General features: G+C 39.8%; 2 protein-coding genes across 5 annotated transcripts in view; one reads left to right on the top strand and one right to left on the bottom strand.

The window, feature by feature from the left end:
- The window catches only part of MFAP3 (microfibril associated protein 3), an 18,617-nt gene extending 13,847 nt beyond the window's left edge, over positions 1 to 4,770 (bottom strand). The window contains exon 1 of one of the 2 annotated variants that reach the window (XM_032403573.1): positions 4,702 to 4,770. The gene's annotated coding sequence lies outside the window, so the exon portion shown is untranslated. The remainder of the gene's footprint in view (positions 1 to 4,701) is intronic. The other variant, XM_032403575.1, reaches the window with a different exon arrangement.
- A 19-nt stretch (positions 4,771 to 4,789) lies between these two features.
- The window catches only part of FAM114A2 (family with sequence similarity 114 member A2), a 32,331-nt gene continuing 28,284 nt past the window's right edge, over positions 4,790 to 8,836 (top strand). For 2 of the 3 annotated variants that reach the window (XM_032403572.1, XM_032403569.1), the window contains exon 1: positions 4,790 to 4,835. The gene's annotated coding sequence lies outside the window, so the exon portion shown is untranslated. Of the gene's footprint in view, positions 4,841 to 8,836 lie in introns of all 3 variants that reach the window. The other variant, XM_032403570.1, reaches the window with a different exon arrangement.

Raw genomic sequence — 8,836 nt, 5'->3', positions numbered from 1 at the left:
GGGGGTGGGAGGATGGGTTAGCCTGGTGATGGGTATTGAGGAGGGCACGTTCTGCATGGAGCACTGGGTGTTATGCACAAACAATGAATCATGGAACACTATATCTAAAACTAATGATGTAATGTATGGGGATTAACATAACAATAAAAAAATTAAAAAAAAAAAGGGCTATGCTATGCTTGTGGGTGAAGTTACTTGGTAGAATGTTTTATTACCTTTCTTTAGCCACCACAGAAAAGTGATACTCAAATTTAATCCAGCTCCTTTTTCATCTTTTAGGTACAATAAAATATAAGCTCTTCTAGGATCATGAATAATCAGAAATGTAGATGATTTTACCCAATAGAACCATTCTAAATATTGTCATAAAAAAATAAAGAAAGAAACAAAGAACAAAGAAAAGCCCCTAAGCTGTCATCCCTAACAGATTGCCTTGTTGCTGTTCCTGCCAACTTCAGGGAGAAGAAATATTTCCATTCTGCTCCAATTCTCAACAGAAGTAAATAAGGAAGTAATGTGCTGATTTCCATTCTCATGGCTCAGTATTAAGTTGGCTGAGGAAACTGCTGTTTGCAGAAATAGTCCTGGGATAACACAAAGTGGGGAAAAACACTGATGCCCAGATGGTATTGGTTTCAAGTATACTGGGATATTAATGCTTTATTCTCCATAATTAAATGTGGTCTAGGTTGTATTTACAGCTCATCTACTCTTCTCTGCCTGCACTGTTACACTTGGAAAATGGAGAAGATCCCCCACGCCGGGCACACAAATGGTCAAAGTGGCATTCCGAATTGGCAAGGGGGAGAAAAAGCAAATGAAGAGCAGATTGTTACTATTCCCCTATTCTTTGCAAAGAACAAACATAAAACTGTTCTGCTTATACTCAAACATTATGATAGAGATCTGAACCATAAAAAGGTTAGTAATACTCCAACAGAAATCACCATTTTGAGGATCATTTTCTGAAAAGATCCTAATTAAAATAGCCCTTACGCTCCCAGTCATATCTTGGAGCCATCACACACTTCATATCTGGTATTTGGGCACTCAGCTCAAACTTCAACATATTTTCTGGCGCACTGAAAAACACCTTCTTCTGTATTTACTGGAGCTTTGTTTTAAATTCAGGATTATTTCCTATAACTGTGACTTATACACTTTTGCCATAAGCATTTGCTGAAGCTACTGGATGCAAATGACAAAGATACCTACTGGATGTAGGATGTAATGGGCCTAGATTTATGATCTCCTTACCCACTTTTTTTTTCTCTGTAGTCTAAAAAATTAAACTCAGTATAACTAAAACAGAACTTCTCATTCTCACCCTCAGACCTATTTGTCAAGTATATACATATCGTGGATGATAGCCACACAATACAATTCTTTCAGTTTTGCAAGATCAAAGTTACAAGACCATCATGGCTTCTTGTTTAGTAGCATGGACTGAAGTGCCTGATCCTATCCCTGCACAAAGCCATGGGATTGTGAGGCCTTAGTTTTCAAATCTACTGAATAAGGTAATTAACAGTAATGACCTCATAGGGTAGTTATGAGCATTAGATGAACTAATGTGGGTATATTATAAATACATGCTATTGTTATTATTATTCCACTTCCTAGATGTTTTTCAATTAAATCATACTGTGTCCCCACCCTAGGTCACAGTCCTTTTACCTTACCTGGGCACCATACTATTCTTCTAATTTCTAAATGGGTCTCATTAACTCCAACTATACCCCAAACACTGCTCTTCTCAGAACTAGTCCTAAACACAAATCCAAGAAAGTCATTATGATTTAAAAATCTATTGATTTTCCACTGCCCAAGAGATAAGCTTCTAATTTTGGTCAGGTATCCATAATTTTCAGGAAGATTCAGGTGGCAGAACAGAAACAGCCGGAGGAAGCCCAGTAGTATCTGTGTGTGGAATAATTGCTTGCTGAAGGAATGAATGGATCTAGAAGTTTGATCTTCAGTTACACCTCTGTCACCAATTAGCTATGATCTATAGTGGTCTGTTTCCTCATCTGGAGGCTGATTATCATTATCATTCCCTTCTTTGCTTAATTTGATAATCTTCCCAGCTTCCTGTCATGGCTCAAAGCCTTAACTACACTTGTTTCACTCTAATCTCTCCAAATAACTTTTTACTTTAAAGTTCTGGTTCTAGTTGTCCCTTTTGCTTGAAACTCCCCGCTCCTCCCCACCAATATCTTCCTGTGGAAATTCCACCCTCTCTATAGTATCCAACTCGAATTTCACCTTATTCAAGAAGTCCTCTCAACCTTTATCCTCTTCATTTTGGATGAATTTCTTTTGCTCTGTCAGTCGCCTAGCACAGAGAGTACTCAATTGTAAGACTTATCAGTTTCCCTCTTCTATCAGTTATCTATTTGTCCAAAAGACTGTAAGCTTACAGATCACAGTCTAAAAACTTTCTCAGTCTTTGGCATAGGACTGGATTCAACAATTTGAATTCAGATCCTCATCAACCTGGCCGTTAGAAAGGTACTTGCTACAAACTTCTTGCTGACTTTCCAGAGTCTCAGTCTCTGGAAAGTGTAATGGAGATTTTTGACGATATGGAAATAGAGCTTTTAAAATTTTAGTGGGGAAAACCCTCTAGGGTGAATTTGATCTGTAACTGGTCTTCTCAAATTGCAATTTTTGAGAACTTATATCAAATTAATCTGTGGTGCTTGTTAAAGATGAATATTTCTTGGCCCCACACAGACTTACTGAATTGGCACCTCTAAGGGCAAGGCTTGAGCATCTGCTTTTTAATGTGCATATAGTTTTAATGACTTACAAATCGAGCCCATATTTCCTTTGATTGTCATAACAACATTGCAATCCAGTGATTCTCGAAGTGTGGTATCGGGGCCTCTGGGGTCCCTGGGACTTTTTCAAAATGATTTTCATAATAATAATAGGATCTTTTTTGCCTTTACATTCTCATTCTCACACAATATAGTGCAATTTTCCAGATGCTACATGATGAGTGCTATCACCAGAGAATGAATGCAGGAGATATGAGAATCTAGTTATCTTCTATTAATCCAGATATTAAAAAGACTTGTAAAAACGTCATTCTTTTTTTTTTTTTTGAGAGGGAGAGGAGGGTGGGGAGGGAAAGAGAGAAAGAAAGAGTCAGGGAGAGGTCGGGGTAGGGCAGAGGGAGATGGAGAGAATCTTAAGCACACTCCACACCCAATGCGGAGACCGATGTGGGGCTCGATTCATGACCCTGAGATCATGACCTGAGCCGAAATCAAGAGTCGGACTCTTAACTGACTATGCCACCCAGGCGCCCCAAACAATGCCGTTCTTAAGTTTTTTGTTTTGGAAAATATTCTTCATAGAAATGCTACTTATGTTAACACATAATGAATTTATTATCTTAAATAAATTTTTGAAAGTTGTTTTGATACCTAAAATGGTAAACATTGATAGATATAAGTCACACACACAAACTCCTTGGTGTTCTCAGTAAGTTTTATAAGTGTAATGGGATCCTGAGATCAAAATGTTTGAAAATTGCTGCTATAATTATTATCAGCAGCATTTTAAATGTAAGAGTAAGACACGGTTAAGTGATTTACCAGAGATTCCACAATTAAACCACGAATTCTATGCAATTTCCATCACCACAGAAAACCAGAGGAAATTACCTATTTTATACTTATACAGATTTTTTTGTTTTTGTTTTTAGAATAGGCATTTTTAACAAGCTACCAGGTGACAGTGATGCCCTTAAGTATGGAGAACCACTATGAAAAGCAAAGGAAACTATCTGAAGTTTTAGGAAGTGACAATTATTATATATGGACACTGAGATGATAATTCTGAAGGCAACAGATGGATTTGGAAGACCTCGGTTCTTAAAAGACCAAATCCCTTCACCTCTCTGGGACTTAGTTTTTCACATCTGTACAATGAAGCTGTCCGTAATGCCTCTTTCTGGCTTTCAGCCTGAGTTTCATGCATTTTCACTGCTAAAAGACAATTGAAGAGATGCTTCTTTCTAATGAAGGTCAGTCTTAAAGTCATAAATCAGAGCACATCACTCTTCAGCATAGAAACCTTCAATGGTTTCCATTGCTCTCCAAATAAAAGTCCAACTCCTTGTCCTGACTCATAGACACTACAAGATTTGGCCCTTTTAAGCCTCTGGCCTCATCTTCCTTCCTCTTTTTACACCAGTAACAGTGGCCTTTTTTCTTTTCCTTGACCTTGCTAAATTTACCACTATAAGGCCTTTGCACTTGCTATTCCTGCCCCCTCGAATGCTCTCCTCAAGATCTTCATAAGGATTACTCCCTCACTTTGTTCAATTACATTATGCTGCTTAATTTTCTTTAAAGTACTCACAACCATCTCCCCTCCCCCCCCCATTTCAGACAACAGTGTTTGCTTGCTGACTTTTTTACAGTCGGCCTGGCCCCAGAATGTCAACTACTTGGGAGCAGGGCCAGTGTCGGCTTGTAACCGGTGTGTCCCAGGCCCCCAGGGTAGTGCCTGGCAGGTAGCTGATGCTCAGGAAACGGACGAAGGCTGAACTGCAGCTCAGCCCTGGCCTTCAAAAAGGACCGGGGATATCCCAGCTCCCTTCACGTCGGAACCCGACCCATCGGCTCAAACACACGTCTCAGCAGCCCCAGTACCTTTCCGCACGACCCCGACAGAACCCTCACTTACCAGACTGACAGCTCAGCTTGTTCTGGCCCGAGCGGAAGCTTGACCCGGAAGTGCTCTCGGGCAGGCGGGACCGCCTCGCACTGAAGGAGTACTTCCGGGGCAGTAGGAGTGGCTCCTCGGCGGCTGTGGCGGCGGTGAGGTTGGCGGTGGCGGTGGCGATGGGCTGGGTGCGGGGCTTCCAGGGAGGAGGTCGGCGGGGTGCGGGGGCTCGGGACTCGAGGCCGGACCCTCCAGGTGGCTGGGCAGTGGGAGGAGGTGGTCTGGGGCTGGGCTGCCGACACCTCCCGGCTGGACGCGCAGGCTGTAAAGCGCTTTGGTTATTGAAGCTCTACGTTTGTGTGAGGAACTCTCCTTGTCAGCGTCGGAGAAGTTGGGGGCGCTTGTTGACCTCAGATGTCCCGTTTGGGACTGGTCTTGTATGTGGGAAGAAGTGAGAGCGCCTGTTTGTCCGTCTAGAGACAGCCAGTGTCAATAACGACAGTAATGACACAAACCATCTCCTCCGTCCTAATAGCAACTGTTACCTATGCGAGGCTATGTGCCAGTCTCTGTTCCAAGCCCCTCGCGTACCTCATGTGGTGGAATCCTTGTAGGAATCCTGCCAGGCAGGTGTTCTAGCCCCGTGTTACAGTTGAGGAAGCGGAGAAGCAGCTAGGTGAACTGACTTCCTCGCCGTTACCGCCCTCAGGAAAGTTGGAAGAAAATCGAATTCCGGAGCCCGTGCTCTTAGCTGCTAAACTAAACCCCTTCCATTTTGGTAACTGTGTGGCTGGAAGTTCCCAAGGAAAATGGGGGGAGGTATATGTGTACATAGAAATGTGTGCATTTTTATTTTTAAGAAAGGACTCAGCCATTTAATTTTACTTGTAATATTTCAGTTCTTGGAGTGTTTCCACTCCAATTATGAAAATAACCTACACTCACTACCAGGATACTTGGAAAACTTACAAAAACATTAAATAGTGCGATTCCGTATACCTGAAATTTATTCGTTTTTTTTTTTTTTTTTTTGCTTTTCCTGTTAAAGTATGAATCCATTGAGAACAGGGATAGCACAGCCATTATAATGATGAAAGTGATGGTAATGAGAATATCAACAGGCACCACCTTTCCACCTAGCCAAATGTCTAGCACATTCTAGATGCTCATTAAATCTTTGTTGCACAAATGAAAGAAGACCCAGTGTTTGATATTTTGAAATATGTCCTTCCAGCCTTTTATAAAATTATATGAATTACTTATGTAATATGTATATTATATAGTAGTTGCCCCTCATCTGCAGGTGATATGTTCCAAGATGAGAGATGATAAAGTGCCTGTGTGGTGAGATGAGATGAGGTGAGGTGAATGATGTAGGCACTGTGCTGTAGCATTAGGCTACTGTTGACCTTTTGACAACACCTCAGAAAGAGAATCATTTGCTTCGAGACTGTGGTTGGCCACAGGTAACTGAAACCTCAGATAAAGGGGACTGCTGTATATGGTATACTGCTTATAAAATATATATTATTATGTGTTGTAATTTGGAAAGAGCATATAAAGAAAGTGAAATGATAGTGTAAAAAAAGTACATATTTATTTAGCCACACAAAACATTGATTGAACTTTATGCAAGAACTGTGTAGTCTTTCCTATTAGGTTCTTGGAGTAAATGGGGCAGAAATTGTGTCATAAATAAATTCTCAATCTCCAAAACTTGGTACATTGTAGGTATTCAAAAAAAGTTTGCAAATGAATGAATATTTCAGAGTTGGTTTGCATGTATGTGGGTAGTTGCATCTGAATTTTTTTTCTGTGTGTTTTGGGAATGTATAATGTATGTATATCATATATCCATATGATCTAGGCTCCATGGTGTTGTGTAAATCTACCTTTCTAGCCTTATGCCTTTTTGTTATTCTCCCTGCTATATTAACTACTGTTATTTTTCGATATTCCATGTCTGTCCATTCCATTCACACTTCCCATGTTTTGTTTCCACACCTTTGAATTTTCTCATTGGCACCTTCACCTGTCAAAATCCCAAGTGCCCTTTAAGACAGGTGTTGCAAGCTCAGATGTATACAGGGGCTAATAAGGTAACAAATGAGTCAAGTAGATTTAGGTGGAGATTATAGAAAACTAGAGAACATTATCCTGCCTAAAAAGACCCAGCAACTCTTTGGTTTGAGCTAATTATTACCATGTTAAAAGTGGGCCCAGTGTCACCAGATATTTCAACTTTACTAGAGAAGTTGAAAATCTGTATTCATGTATGAAGTCTGATTTTTAAATGTTAGCAATTAATATAAAAGTTTGAACACTGTGCAGGCCAAATAACATTTAAAGGCTGGATTTAGCAGTCACATTCTCAGTTTGTGGCCACTGTTCTATGTTTATTTCAGATACTTTGTGCATGAATCATATTCTCTGATCCCAGCAGAGTTTTTCTTCTCTGTTCTTTTAGCATTTTATATATACCTCACCTATAGTGCTCTTTCCAAGGTGCCTTAGGTCTTTTTTTTTTTTTTTTTTGAGAGGGAGGGGGAGAGGGAGAGGCAGGGGTAGAGGCAGAGGCAGGGGTAAGAGTGGGAGAGAGAATCCTAAGCAGACTCCACACCCAGTATGGAGTCTGATACAGGGCTTGCTCTCACAGCCCTGAGATCATGACCTGGGTGGACATCAAGAGTCAGATGCTTAACTGACTGAGCTACCCCAGTGCACCTGCCAAGCTGCCTTAGTTCTTAATATGACTTTCTCTTGTACATTGGAAGCATTTGATGGCTTGAATTGGGTCTAATTCTGCACTTGGTAAATATTGGTATAAAATAAATGCTTATATATACCTAAGGCTTTGGTATATATACATTTATTTCTCCTCTGGTTATCTTTATTTCTCCTCTACTTGGTTATCTTGGAAACCAGCATCTGCCTCTTGTAAAAACACCAGTGGTATCTTGGCTTTAATTGCTAAAGAGCTGTACTTATGGTAGGGACTGAATTGGTTAACATTGCTGCTCAAAAGCTAGTTTGATTTAGATTCTATCTGATGGCTTAAATTTTATAATTTATAAATTGAGGTAGAAATAATGACTAAGATTTTTTAATGACAGTCAATAAAAGGAAAAATTGATAAATTGGACCTCATTGAAATGAAAAACTTCTGCTCTGTGAAAGACCCTGTGAAGACGATGAAAAGATAAGCTACAGGCTGGGATAAAATATTTGCAAACCACATATCTGACAAAGGACTTGAATCTAGAGTATATAAAGAACTCTCAAAGCAGTAATAAAACAAAAGAAAAAACCAAAACCCCCAAAGAAAATGAGCAAAAGATACAAATAGGTATTTCACTAAAGGGGATATACAGATGGCAAATAAGCACAGGAGAAGATGTTCTATATGATTAGCCATTATAAAAATACAGCTTAAAGCCACAGTGAGATTATTATTACACACCTGTCAGAATGGCTCAAAAAAGGAAAAAAAAAAAAACCCACCAAATGCTGGTGAGAATGCTGAGAAACTTGATCACTCATACATCACTGATGGTAATGTAAATGTAAAGAGTGACAGTTCTTATAACACTGAACAAGTACTTAACATGATCCAACAGTTGCACTCTTGGTCACTTATTTCAGAGAAATGAAAGCTTATATTCCACAAAAACCTGTATGTTAATGTTCGTAGCCATTTTATTTGTAATAGCCCCAAACTGGGGACAGCCCAGATATCCTTCAATGGGTAAATGGTAAAACAAACTGAAATACATTCATACACAAGGAATACTGCTCAGCAAAAAAGGGAAGAAACTATAGATAAAACAACTTGGATGGATGGATCTTGAGGGACTTATGCTGAGTGAAAACAGTTGATCTCAAAAGGTTACATACTGTATGAATCTGTTTATATGACATCTTGTATAGATGGAGAACAGATTAGAGGTTGCTGTGGGTTGGTGGTGGGCGGGGTGGGGGTGAGGGGATGTGGCTGAAAAAGGACAACACAAGGGATCCTTGTGATTGAACTGTTCTGTATCCTTAGTGTGGTGATGGTCACACAAATCTATACGTATGATAAAATTTCACGAACTAAGTAACCATACATAAGTGCCTATAAAACTGATGAAGTCTGAAGATGGTCAATGGGTTGTAT

Source organism: Phoca vitulina, unplaced genomic scaffold, assembly GCF_004348235.1.
Source record: "Phoca vitulina isolate PV1807 unplaced genomic scaffold, GSC_HSeal_1.0 scaffold6, whole genome shotgun sequence".
NCBI lineage: Eukaryota > Metazoa > Chordata > Mammalia > Carnivora > Phocidae > Phoca > Phoca vitulina.
The sequence above is the reverse complement of the archived record's forward strand: the minus strand, read 5'-3'. Positions and strand labels throughout refer to the sequence as shown.